The sequence below is a fragment of the Macaca mulatta genome, chromosome 4, assembly GCF_049350105.2.
Source record: "Macaca mulatta isolate MMU2019108-1 chromosome 4, T2T-MMU8v2.0, whole genome shotgun sequence".
Classification (NCBI taxonomy): Eukaryota; Metazoa; Chordata; class Mammalia; order Primates; family Cercopithecidae; genus Macaca; species Macaca mulatta.
Window position 1 is genome coordinate 36229291 of NC_133409.1, and position 14341 is coordinate 36243631.

Sequence of the window (14341 nt, forward strand, 5' to 3'; positions counted from 1 at the left end):
TGTATCTTCTCAGCTTTCTTCACTAGCATCTCTCTTTTTTCTTTAAGCATTTATATTTTTAGATTTATGAACCTGACTCTCTGTTTAACTATGTTTCTTTCTTTTTTTGTTTTTTGAAATGGAGTCTCACTCTGTCGCCCAGGCTGGAGTGCAGTGGCACTATCTCGGCTCACTACAACCTCTGCCTCCCAGATTCAAGCGATTCTTCTGCCTCAGCCTCCCGAGTAGCTGGGATTACAGGCACATGCCACCACGCCTGGCTAAGTTTTGTATTTTTAGTAGAGACAGGGTTTCACCATGTTGGCCAGGCTGATATCAAACTCCTGACCTCAGGTGATCTGCCCGCCTCGGCCTCCCAAAGTGCTGGGATTACAGGTGTGAGCCACTGCGCCTGGCCCCATGTTTCTCTTTTTGTATTTACCATCACAGTCAATCTCCCTACTCTTCCACCAGGAACATAAGAAATTTAGGTGTCATCCTAAATGCCAGCATCAGTTATTTTAGATAGTCATAGTCATCAAATGCTGTAAATTTTCTCTCTTAAATATCACTCCCATTTGTTCCCTACTTTCTGTTCCTATTGCTGTGCCTCAGTTCCAGCTCTGTTCATCTTTTACCTATGCTACTGCAGTAGTCTCCTGGTCTACAACCTGCCGCTTTGCTTCCAGACTCTTTTTCTAAAGCACAAAACTAAGCATTTTTATGCTCTCTGCTTAAAAGAATTTATTGAGTTACTGTTGGATCTAGGATAAAATCTGTTCTTCTTCCTGTGTCATTTAAGATTCTGAGCTCCTGGATTCTTGCCTGTGTATTTAGCCTTATTGTGCTGTCCACGCTGCACCCATTGTTTAAGGCATGCTGAACTACTTACAGGTGTCCAGAGGCACTGGGCCATGTCATGTCTTCATGCCTTAGCTGACGCTGCTGCCACCCCATGGAATCCTTCACATTCTTCACATGATCAGACAACAACCACTGATTTTTTTTTTTTTTTTTTTTTTTTTTTTTTTTTTTTAGTTAGTTTTGGCCGGACATGGTGGCTCATGCCTGTAATCCTAGCACTTTGGGAGGCCGAGGCGGGTAGATCACTTGAGGTCAGGAGTTTGAAACCAGCCTGGCCAACATAGTGAAACTCCATCTCTACTAAAAATACAGAAGAATTAGCCAGGCACGGTGGTGGGTACCTGTGATCTCACCTACTCAGGAGGCTGAGGCGGGGGAATCGCATGAACCCAAGAGGCAGCAGTTGTAGTGAGCTGAGATGGCACCACTGCACTCCAGCCTGGGTGACAGAGTAATGAGTCCATCTAAAAATATATATATATATTTTTAACTATAGTAAAATACACATAATATGAAATTTACTATCTTAACTTTTTTAAAATATATAGTTCAGTAGTGTTAAGTATATTCATATTATTGGGCAAGCAAGCTACAGAATCTTTTTAATCTTGCAAAATGGAAACTCCATACCCATGAAGAACAAATCCTCCCTCCTTCCCCTGGCTTCCGGCGACCACCATTCTACTTTCTGTCTCTATGAATTTGACTGTGTAGCTGCCTCATAGAAGTGAAACCATGTAGTATTTATCTTTTTGTGACTGGCTGATTTCACTTAACATAATGTCCTTAAGGTTCATACATGTTGTATTGTGTCAGAACTTTCTTCCTTTTTAATGCTTTGTAATATTCCATGGTATATGTACATACCACATTTTGCTTATCTTGTTATCTGTTGATGGGTTTGTTGATGGACTCTTGGCTATTGTGAATAATACAGCTATGAACACGAGTGTACAAATATCTCTTTAAGACCTTGAGTTCAGATCTTTTGGATATGTAATCAGAAGTGGAATTACTAAGTCATATGGTAGTTTTATTTTTAACATTTTGAGGAACTGCCATAATGTTTTCTGCAGCAGCTGGACTATTTTACATTCCCACCAGCAGTGTACAAGGGCTCCAACACTTGTTATTTTCTATTTTTTTGATAATGGCCCTTTTTAAAAAAAATTTAACCCAAATTTTGTATTGATCAAAACAGCTTCATTGTTCTTTATAACAAAGAATTGTTATAAACTTGAATTTATGTAACTAATTAAAACTAACCAAAATAACCAATTTTATATTCGCTTTACATATTGGAATTCAACAAAAAACCTTTTAATTTTGGGGGAAAAAAAGCTGTATTTCAAAATGTTTAAAAAAAGCACTATCATGGAACTCTTAGGATGAAATGGCCTTCTTAATGAAGAGAGGCAGGAGATAAACCATCCAGCAGAGGGCTCTGTGTAAAAACATTTATTTTTACTAATGTTTAGAATACAGGAACTAAAGAAAGGAAAAAAAAAAAAGACAACTCCAAAGCGACAGTGAGTGAGGGCCTGCCCGTGGCCAAGGGGGAAGGCTACTCTGGGGTATCCTGGCATGCACTGTTCCTCCACTACTTAATGTCAGTGCCGCTAAGCAGAAAACTTGAGGAATCAGGGTTTGAAGACCTTACCAGCTGCTAGCGAGCGTGCAAGGGAAGAAAGGGATGTCTGTGTGGCTTCCCCATGAGCTGAGAGCCAGGATACACAGGGCAGGTGGCAGAGGCTCCCAGTTCAGTTAAGGGCAGGAGGCTGAATGCCCAGGTCCAGGAAGAACAAAAAGGGGATTTTGGAGGTAGGTTTTTTCGTCATGTTAAAAAAACAGGCACATTACCCATCTCCCTGTAGCCCCTGAGCTGCTGGCCTGGCCCCCTGATCCTTCCCCTCTCCCCACAAAACCAAAAGGAATAAGAAAGGAGACAGAAGATGAGACATTCCAAGGGTGGGGAATGCTTCGGTCACTGGAGCCCGCCCCATGAGAGTGAGCCCGGAGAGCACCGGGAAGCACAAGGTAAAGCTGCTGCTCCCCCTGGGGTGGAGTGGACTGGGACAGGGCAGAGCCGGGAGGGTGACTGAGAACATCCTGACTCCAGCAAAGAACCCTATGTAGCAGGAACAGAGGGCCGCAGAGAGCCACTCTGGAGGAAAGAGGTGAGGCTAAGTGGCACAGGGGCATGGGAAGCTCCTTGTGGCCGTGGCCTCAGCTGCTTGCTCCCAGCTGCCTCGGGCAAAGGGGCTCTGGCCTGGCTTGCCTCTGGGGGAAGGGAAAACTCTGGAGACCAGAGTGGAGGCAGCAGAGAGAGAAGTGAGCTGCTCTCCCACTCTTTCTAGGAGGACACTGAAGCCTGTGATCGCCATAGCCTAGGCCCAAGGCAAGCAGAGTGAATGCATTTCCTGGAGGGCAGAGAGAAACTGGGCCCACAGGTAGGCCTTGGGGCAGGGTGTTGCTCCTTTCTCCTTGAGGGCCTAGGGCCAGAGGTGGCCAGAGCTGCCACCTCAGCTTGCGGCTGCCAAAGGCAGGCTAGAACAACCACCCCAAGGTTCTCTGGACTTGTGAAAGAGACGTGGAAGAATGGAAAGGTGGGTTTGAAAAATGAAGTGAAGTGGAGGAGAGAAACAGCCTTAGGTATGTCGAGGAGCAGGGGGGTGGCCATCTCAAGAGGAGTTCTGGTTCTGGTAGATGGCAACTTTCTCCTTCAACAGGTCCAGACACAGGTGGCAACTCCCACTTCCTTCGGGGGCTCAGACATGGATGAGGTGAGACAGTGCAGTTGGTAGCCGTGATCGCAGTCAGCACGGAAGCCCAGCTGGTCATCATTCTCAGCGGTGCCGCAGGTGTTGCGACATTCGCACTCGATGCACTGCCAGCAGCATGTCTTCACGGCCGCCGTCGTCATGGGGGTGAAAAGGAGGCAAGATGGATGCCCTGAGCAGCCACAGTCAAAACAAGACACCAGCTCCTCGAGTTGTCCCATCTTCTTGTTAATCTTTGAGTTCCCCAGACAGAAGTTACAATAGTTGTTGGGCAAGGCCAATCCATCAGGACCCTTTTTGGGTTTCTGTTCCTCAGACCTCTGGGAAACAGGGGTGGGTGGTTGGGAGTCTTCTTTGTCCTCACCCTCCTCCTCAGCCAAGTGAGAGTGGACATAGTGGTAGCTGAGGCCTGGTTGGTTCTTGTAATGTTTTCCACAAATGTCACAGGCATAGGGCTTGTCCCGGTCCTCCAGGTTGGAAGCATCCAGCTCCTTACAGGCACTGCCCACACCTTTACTCTTGGATTACCCCTTTCCCGTATGCTTGGGAGCATCTTCTTCATAGTCCTCATCATTGAAGTCATCTGGTTCTAGGATTCGCTTTCGTGCTTGACTGTTGGTCACAGGAAACTCACCCAGGCTGTCATCATCAACTCGGGGACCTGGGGCACCTCGCTTCTCCAGGGGGTCAGTGTGCAACAGAACCTCTAAACTGCTGCCATCCTGAGAGATCAGCCCCTCCTTCTTCAGGGTCTGGTCTGTGTCTGGCTTGACAGATGGGAAGGAAACTTGTGGATCTTCAGGGGGGTGGACTCGCTGCTTTTTCTGCCAGCGCTGGGCAGGGTAAGAGTATGGCTGTCCAGAGGCCAATCCTAGAACCCGGTCACTTTTCCATCCAGATGTAACAATTGCTCTGGGCTACTCCAGTCTGTGAGTCCAAGAAAGGCAGGCGCATGCTGCGCTCAGCACAGAGGTGGGCATTGTAATTGTGGCCCTGCTCCATGGCATCTTTGTAGTACTGCTCCCAAGGAGCTTCACTACACTCACCACCACAGTGCCATTTTCCCTGCTCCTCTCCCTCCAATAATGGCCATTCTAATAGGTATGAGGTGGTATTTCATTTGTGGTTTTGATTTGCAATTCCTTAATGATTAGTGATGTTGAACATCTTTCCCTGTGCTTTTTGCCATTTGTGTTTCTTCTTTTTTTTTTTTTTAAATTTATTTATTATTATTATACTTTAAGTTGTAGGGTACATGTGCATAACGTGCAGGTTTGTTACATATGTATACTTGTGCCATGTTGGTGTGCTGCACCCATCAACTCGTCATTTATATCAGGTATAACTCCCAATGCAATCCCTCCCCCCTCCCCCCTCCCCATGATAGGCCCCTGTGTGTGATGTTCCCCTTCCTGAGTCCAAGTGATCTTATTGTTCAGTTCCCACCTATGAGTGAGAACATGCGGTGTTTGGTTTTCTGTTCTTGTGATAGTTTGCTAAGAATGATGGTTTCCAGCTGCATCCATGTCCCTACAAAGGACGCAAACTCATCCTTTTTGATGGCTGCATAGTATTCCATGGTGTATATGTGCCACATTTTCTTAATCCAATCTGTCACTGATGGACATTTGGGTTGATTCCAAGTCTTTGCTATTGTGAATAGTGCCGCAATAAACATACGTGTGCATGTGTCTTTATAGCAGCATAATTTATAATCCTTTGGGTATATACCCAGTAATGGGATGGCTGGGTCATATGGTACATCTAGTTCTAGATCCTTGAGGAATCGCCATACTGTTTTCCATAATGGTTGAACTAGTTTACAATCCCACCAACAGTGTAAAAGTGTTCCTATTTCTCCACATCCTCTCCAGCACCTGTTGTTTCCTGACTTTTTAATGATCGCCATTCTAACTGGTGTGAGATGGTATCTCATTGTGGTTTTAATTTGCATTTCTCTGATGGCCAGTGATGATGAACATTTTTTCATGTGTCTGTTGGCTGTATGAATGTCTTCTTTTGAGAAATGTCTGTTCATATCCTTTGCCCACTTTTTGATGGGGTTGTTTGTTTTTTTCTTGTAAATTTGTTTGAGTTCTTTGTAGGTTCTGGATATTAGCCCTTTGTCAGATGAGTAGATTGCAAACATTTTCTCCCATTCTGTAGGTTGCCTGTTCACTCTGATGGTAGTTTCTTTTGCTGTGCAGAAGCTCTTTAGTTTAATGAGATCCCATTTGTCAATTTTGGCTTTTGCTGCTGTTGCTTTTGGTGTTTTAGACATGAAGTCTTTGCCCATGCCTATGTCCTGAATGGTACTACCTAGGTTTTCCTCTAGGATTTTTATGGTATTAGGTCTAACATTTAAGTCTCTAATCCATCTTGAATTAATTTTCGTATAAGGAGTAAGGAAAGGATCCAGCTTCAGCTTTCTACTTATGGCTAGCCAATTTTCCCAGCACCATTTATTAAATAGGGAATCCTTTCCCCATTTCTTGTTTCTCTCAGGTTTGTCAAAGATCAGATGGCTGTAGATGTGTGGTATTATTTCTGAGGACTCTGTTCTGTTCCATTGGTCTATATCTCTGTTTTGGTACCAGTACCATGCTGTTTTGGTTACTGTAGCCTTGTAGTATAGTTTGAAGTCAGGTAGCGTGATGCCTCCAGCTTTGTTCTTTTGACTTAGGATTGTCTTGGAGATGCGGGCTCTTTTTTGGTTCCATATGAACTTTAAAGCAGTTTTTTCCAATTCTGTGAAGAAACTCATTGGTAGCTTGATGGGGATGGCATTGAATCTATAAATTACCTTGGGCAGTATGGCCATTTTCACGATATTGATTCTTCCTATCCATGAGCATGGTATGTTCTTCCATTTGTTTGTGTCCTCTTTTATTTCACAGAGCAGTGGTTTGTAGTTCTCCTTGAAGAGGTCCTTTACATCCCTTGTAAGTTGGATTCCTAGGTATTTGATTCTCTTTGAAGCAATTGTGAATGGAAGTTCATTCCTGATTTGGCTCTCTGTTTGTCTGTTACTGGTGAATAAGAATGCTTGTGATTTTTGCACATTAATTTTGTATCCTGAGACTTTGCTGAAGTTGCTTATCAGCTTAAGGAGATTTTGGGCTGAGACAATGGGGTTTTCTAAATATACAATCATGTCATCTGCAAACAGGGACAGTTTGACTTCTTCTTTTCCTAACTGAATACCCTTGATTTCTTTCTCTTGCCTAATTGCCCTAGCCAGAACTTCTAACACTATGTTGAATAGGAGTGGTGAGAGAGGGCATCCCTGTCTTGTGCCAATTTTCAAAGGGAATTTTTCCAGTTTTTGCCCATTCAGTATGATATTGGCTGTGGGTTTGTCATAAATAGCTCTTATTATTTTGAGGTACGTTCCATCAATACCGAATTTATTGAGCGTTTTTAGCATGAAGGGCTGTTGAATTTTGTCAAAAGCCTTTTCTGCATCTATTGAGATAATCATGTGGTTCTTGTCTTTGGTTCTGTTTATATGCTGGATTATGTTTATTGATTTGCGAATGTTGAACCAGCCTTGCATCCCAGGGATGAAGCCCACTTGATCATGGTGGATAAGCTTTTTGATGTGTTGCTGAATCCGGTTTGCCAGTATTTTATTGAGGATTTTTGCATCGATGTTCATCAGGGATATTGGTCTAAAATTCTCTTTTTTTGTTGTGTCTCTGCCAGGCTTTGGTATCAGGATGATGTTGGCCTCATAAAATGAGTTAGGGAGGATTCCCTCTTTTTCTATTGATTGGAATAGTTTCAGAAGGAATGGTACCAACTCCTCCTTGTACCTCTGGTAGAATTCAGCTGTGAATCCATCTGGTCCTGGACTTTTTTTGGTTGGTAGGCTATTAATTATTGCCTCAATTTCAGAGCCTGCTATTGGTCTATTCAGGGATTCAGCGTCTTCCTGGTTTAGTCTTGGGAGAGTGTAAGTGTCCAGGAAATTATCCATTTCTTCTAGATTTTCCAGTTTATTTGCGTAGAGGTGTTTATAGTATTCTCTGATGGTAGTTTGTATTTCTGTGGGGTCGGTGGTGATATCCCCTTTATCATTTTTAATTGCGTCGATTTGATTCTTCTCTCTTTTCTTCTTTATTAGTCTTGCTAGTGGTCTGTCAATTTTGTTGATCTTTTCAAAAAACCAACTCCTGGATTCATTGATTTTTTGGAGGGTTTTTTGTGTCTCTATCTCCTTCAGTTCTGCTCTGATCTTAGTTATTTCTAGCCTTCTGCTAGCTTTCGAATGTGTTTGCTCTTGCTTCTCTAGTTCTTTTAATTGTGATGTTAGAGTGTCAATTTTAGATCTTTCCTGCTTTCTCTTGTGGGCATTTAGTGCTATAAATTTCCCTCTACACACTGCTTTAAATGTGTCCCAGAGATTCTGGTATGTTGTATCTTTGTTCTCATTGGTTTCAAAGAACATCTTTATTTCTGCCTTCATTTCGTTATGTACCCAGTAGTCATTCAGGAGCAGGTTGTTCAGTTTCCATGTAGTTGAGCGGTTTTGATTGAGTTTCTTAGTCCTGAGTTGTAGTTTGATTGCACTGTGGTCTGAGAGACAGTTTGTTATAATTTCTGTTCTTGTATTTTGCTGAGGAGTGCTTTACTTCCAATTACGTGGTCGATTTTGGAGTAAGTACGATGTGGTGCTGAGAAGAATGTATATTCTGTTGATTTGGGGTGGAGAGTTCTATAGATGTCTATTAGGTCTGCTTGCTGCAGAGATTAGTGCAATTCCTGGATATCCTTGTTAACTTTCTGTCTCGTTGATCTGTCTAATGTTGACAGTGGAGTGTTGAAGTCTCCCACTATTATTGTATGGGAGTCTAAGTCTCTTTGTAAGTCTCTAAGGACTTGCTTGATGAATCTGGGTGCTCCTGTATTGGGTGCATATATATTTAGGATAGTTAGCTCTTCCTGTTGAATTGATCCCTTTACCATTATGTAATGGCCTTCTTTGTCTCTTTTGATCTTTGATGGTTTAAAGTCTGTTTTATCAGAGACTAGTATTGCAACCCCCGCTTTTTTTTGTTCTCCATTTGCTTGGTAAATCTTCCTCCATCTCTTTATTTTGAGCCTATGTATATCACTGCGTGTGAGATGGGTCTCCTGAATACAGCAGACTGATGGGTCTTGACTCTTTATCCAGTTTGCCAGTCTGTGTCTTTTAATTGGAGCATTTAGTCCATTTACATTTAAGGTTAAGATTGTTATGTGTGAACTTGATCCTGCCATTATGATATTAACTGGTTATTTTGCTTGTTAGTTGATGCAGTTTCTTCCTAGCCTCGATGGTCTTTACATTTTGGCATGTTTTTGCAATGGCTGGTACCGGTTGTTCTTTTCCATGTTGAGTGCTTCCTTCAGGGTCTCTTGTAAGGCAGGCCTAGTGGTGACAAAATCTCTAAGCATTTGCTTATCTGTAAAGGATTTTATTTCTCCTTCACTTATGAAACTTAGTTTGGCTGGATATGAAATTCTGGGTTTAAAATTCTTTTCTTTAAGAATGTTGAATATTGGCCCCCACTCTCTTCTGGCTTGGAGAGTTTCTGCCGAGAGATCTGCTGTTAGTCTGATGGGCTTCCCTTTGTGGGTAACCCGACCTTTCTCTCTGGCTGCCCTTAAGATTTTTTCCTTCATTTCAACTTTGGTGAATCTGGCAATTATGTGTCTTGGAGTTGCTCTTCTCGAGGAGTATCTTTGTGGCGTTCTCTGTATTTCCTGGATTTGAATGTTGGCCTGCCCTACTAGGTTGGGGAAGTTCTCCTGGATGATATCCTGAAGAGTGTTTTCCAACTTGGTTCCATTTTCCCCCTCACTTTCAGGCACCCCAATCAGACGTAGATTTGGTCTTTTTACATAATCCCATACTTCTTGCAGGCTTTGTTCATTTCTTTTTCTTCTTTTTTCTTTTGGTTTCTCTTCTCGCTTCATTTCATTCATTTGATCCTCAATCGCAGATACTCTTTCTTCCAGTTGATCGAGTCGGTTACTGAAGCTTGTGCATTTGTCACGTATTTCTCATGTCATGGTTTTCATCTCTTTCATTTTGTTTATGACCTTCTCTGCATTAATTACTCTAGCCATCAATTCTTCCACTTTTTTTTCAAGATTTTTAGTTTCTTTGCGCTGGGTACGTAATTCCTCCTTTAGCTCTGAGAAATTTGATGGACTGAAGCCTTCTTCTCTCATCTCGTCAAAGTCATTCTCCGTCCAGCTTTGATCCGTTGCTGGCGATGAGCTGCGCTCCTTTGCCGGGGGAGATGTGCTCTTATTTTTTGAATTTCCAGCTTTTCTGCCCTGCTTTTTCCCCATCTTTGTGGTGTTATCTGCCTCTGGTCTTTGATGATGGTGATGTACTGATGGGGTTTTGGTGTAGGTGTCCTTCCTGTTTGATAGTTTTCCTTCTAACAGTCAGGACCCTCAGCTGTAGGTCTGTTGGAGATTGCTTGAGGTCCACTCCAGACCCTGTTTGCCTGGGTATCAGCAGCAGAAGATAGAATATTTCTGAACAGCGAGTGTACCTGTCTGATTCTTGCTTTGGAAGCTTCCTCTCAGGGGTGTACTCCACCCTGTGAGGTGTGGGGTGTCAGACTGCCCCTAGTGGGGGATGTCTCCCAGTTAGGCTACTCAGGGGTCAGGGACCCACTTGAGCAGGGAGTCTGTCCCTTCTCAGATCTCAACCTCCGTGTTGGGAGATCCACTGCTCTCTTCAAAGCTGTCAGACAGAGTCGTTTGCGTCTGCAGAGGTTTCGGCTGTGTTTGTTATTGCCCTGTCCCCAGAGGTGGAGTCTCAGTTGAAAATGCAGAAATCACCGGTCTTCTGTGTCGCTCGCGCTGGGAGTTGGAGACTGGAGCTGTTCCTATTCGGCCGTCTTGCTCCACCCACTCGCCATTTGTGTTTCTTCTATGGAGAAATCCTGTTCAAGTCTTTTGCCCATTTTTAAACCAAGTTGTTTGTCTTTTTTTTGTTGATTTGAAGGAGTTCTTTATATTCTGAATATTAACCTCTTATCAGATACATGATTAGCAAATATTTCTCCCATTCCATAGGTGGCCTTTTCATTCTATTATATCCTATGCTACATGAAAACTTTAAATTTTTATGTAATCCAGTTTATCTATTTTTGCTCCTGTTGCCTGTGCTTTGGTGTCACACTCAAGAAATCATTGCCAAATCTCATGTCTTGAACCTTTCCCTCTATGTTTTTTCTTAAGAGTCTTATAATTTTAACTCTTAATGTTTACATCTTTGATCCATTTCGAGTTAATTTTTGTATCAGGTGTAAGGTAAGGGACTAACTTCACTCTTTTGCATGTGGATATCCAGTTTTCCTAGCACCATTTGTTGAAAGACTGCTGATGTAGTTTAGATGTTATCCCTTCCCAAATTTCATGTTGAAATGTAGTCCCCAATGTTGGAGGTGGGGCCTTGTGGAAGGTAATTGGATTATCGTCCTCTTGTTACTGTCCTCATGCTAGTGAGTGAGTTCTTGTGAGATCCGGTCATTTAAAAGTATGTGGGACCTTCCCCTCTCTGTCTTACTCCTGTTCCCACCACGTGAGATGCCCGGTCACCCTGTGCCTTCTGTCATGGATTGTGGCTTCCTGAGGCCTCCCCAGAAGGAGATGCTGGCATTATGCTTCCTGTACAGCCTGCAGAACTGTGAGCCAATTAAGTCTCTTTTCTTCTAAATTACCCAGTCATAGGTATTTTTTTATAGCAATACAGAAATGGCTTAATACAACTGTCTTTTCTCATTGAATGGTCTTGGCACTGTTGTTGAAACCTTTTGACGACTGTCGTAGTCCTTTCCTGCCATTATAACAAAATACCTGGACTGGGTAATTTATAAACAACAGAAATTCATTCATCACAGTTCTGGAAACTGGAAGTTCAAGATCAGGTCACCAGTAGATTTAGTGTCTGGAGACGGCTCTCTGCTTCACAGATGACACCTTGTTGCTGCATCCTCACCTAGTGGAAGGGGAGAACGCTATGTCCTCACATGGTGGAGGGGAAACAGGGACAAAGATAAAAGTGGTTTAGGACCCCTGAATCTCTTTTAAGGGCAGTAATCCCATTAATGAAGGCAGACCTCTTGTGACCTCATCGGCTCCCGAAGGCCCCACCTCTTAATACCATTACCTTGGGGATTAGGTCTCAACATAAGAATTTTGGAGGGACACAAACATTCAGACTATAGCAACCATATAAATGAGGGTTTATTTTTGAGCTTTCTATTCTGTTTCATTAGTCTATATATTTGTCTTTATGCATCTATCACACTGTCTTAATTACTATAGATTTGTAATAAGTTTTGAAATCAGAAGTGTAAAATCTCTGACTTTGATCTTTATCAAGATCGTTTTGCTATTCAGAGATCCTTGAGGTTCAATATGAATTTTAGGATGGATTTTTAAAATTTCTGCAGAAAATACCATTGGGATTTTGATAGGGTTACATTAAATCATTAGATTGCTTTGAGCAGTATTGGCATTTTAACAATATGTAGTCCTTCAGTTCATTAAAACAGGCAGGATGTCTTTTCATTTATTTGTATTTTCTTTAATTTCTTTTAGCAATGTTTTGTAGTTTTCAGAATATGCATCTTTCACCTCCTTGGTTAAGTTTATTCCTAAGTATTTTATAATTTTTGTATTCCTAATTATTTTATAATTTTATTTATAATGTTGATGCAATTGTTTTCTTAATTTCCTTTCATATCATATCACTGAATTTCCTTTCATATCATATCACTGACCTTTCATAGAGACTTATTTCAAGTGTCACTTTTAAAATAAAGGACTTTTCTTTTTCTCCAGAGTAGAAATGATCATTTTATTATCTTCTCCCCTAAATTTCTACTGTAGAAACTATAACAACTTAGCGTAATTGTTTAGAAATCTAACTTTCCCAACCAGAATTGAAAGCTCTTCGAAGGAATCTTTCATCTTTCTGTCCTCAACTCCTGCGACGTTATAGAGATTCAATAAATATATTTTAATAGATAAAGCAATGAAAAAAAGTGTGATGCACACATAAAAGTCTAATTGAAAGAACATTTAACCTTAGGTAGTCTCTCTTCCCTCATTTACATTCGTGTCTAAATCTTTGCATGATAATTAAACCCAGTTCTGGTGTTCTAGAATCCCCTAAGGATGATGTACCAGAACTCTCTCTGGCAATTCACTTGGATTTGCTGGTGGTTAGGATAAGAAGGTACCCGAGAGACAATTTATTATGGCCTCGTCACTTTTACTGTCAGGGTAAGTGATGTGTCCAGGAGCACACGCTAAGTTATGGGAGAACTGGGTTGGAGTTAGAAGGCTCAGTCTGGTTCTCTTTCTCAACTGCAGTGGAATGAGTAGAATTCCTCTGGCATCAAGATGTATTTTAAAGATGTGTTTTTAAGAATGACACTTAAAAATTCTACTTGTCAGTTTTACACAGTAATCAACTAGAAATCTCTATCTAAGATGAGGACTATAAAATTTTTAAATTGAAGTTGGTTTCAACATTATGTCAGCCTTTTTATTGAAACATATAGTTCAAGTGACTTGCTAAGACTATCTGAAATGAAACTGTTTAAGCAGTATGTGGATACAGGAATGCTTTAAATGTTAATAGTAATACTATAGAAACAACAAAAACAGCTTTATGGCTTTTATTTCTTTAAAGTTTTAGGTGATGAGAAGTGATTCTAAAGTTTCATTGAGATTTTTCATATTATATGTGACACAGTTTCAGTGTAACTTACAATAGTAGTAGAAAGTATCTTATAATTGGAAAACATGGAAAACACTCATTGCTTGCTATTGTTTAATTACACATTAGGTTTTTTGTTGTTGTTGTTGTTTTGTTTTTTAAGACTGTGTCTCACTCTGTCACCCAGGCTGGAGTACAGTGGTGCCATCACAGCTCACTGCAGCCTTGACCTCCCAGGGCTTAGGTGATCCTCCCATTTCATCCTCCTGGGTAGCTGGGATTACAGGCATGTGCCATCACACCTGGCTGATTTTGTTTGTTTGTTTGTTTGTTTGTAGAGACAGGGTTTCACCATGTTGCCCAGGCTGGTCTCAAATTCCTGGGCTCAGGCAATTCTCCCTCCTTGGCCTCCCAGAGTACTGGTATTATAGGCATGAGCCACCTCACCTGGCCACAAATCAAAAATTGAACATGCTATTTTTGTTATATCCACATATTGAAATAATATATAGAGATACTTGACTTATGGTGCAGTTATATCCTAATAAACCTATTGTAACTTGAAAATTAATTGAATACATTTAACCTACCTGAAAATATAGTTTAGTCTAGCCTACCTTAAATGTGCCCACAACACTTAACATTAACCTACAGCTGGGCAAAATCATCTGGCAACACAACACACTGTAGAGTGTTGGTTGTTACCCTTGTGATCATGTGACTGAGCGGGAGCAGCTGACTGCTGCTTTCCGGCATCAAGAGAGAATATCATACTGTATATTGCTATCCTGGGAAAAGACCAAAAATCAGAATTTCCAAGTAGAGTTTCTACTGAATGCATGTTGCTCTTGTGCAATTGTAAAATCAAAAAATCATAAATTGAAGCTTTGTAGTTTGAGATTATCTGTATAAGTTTAGTAATATTATTGAACTTCATTCCTTTAGCATTCTAGACTATTCTTATTAATAAACCTCTTTGTGA

The 14341-nt window shown here is 41.5% G+C and overlaps 1 protein-coding gene and 1 pseudogene across 9 annotated transcripts in view; one reads left to right on the forward strand and one right to left on the reverse strand.

Annotated features, from left to right (window-relative positions):
• The window catches only part of AKAP7 (A-kinase anchoring protein 7), a 157436-nt gene that overhangs the window by 51227 nt on the left and 91868 nt on the right, over positions 1 to 14341 (forward strand). The gene's annotated exons all lie outside the window — the stretch shown is intronic.
• Positions 3415 to 4668, reverse strand: LOC114677488 (zinc finger protein ubi-d4 pseudogene; annotated as a pseudogene).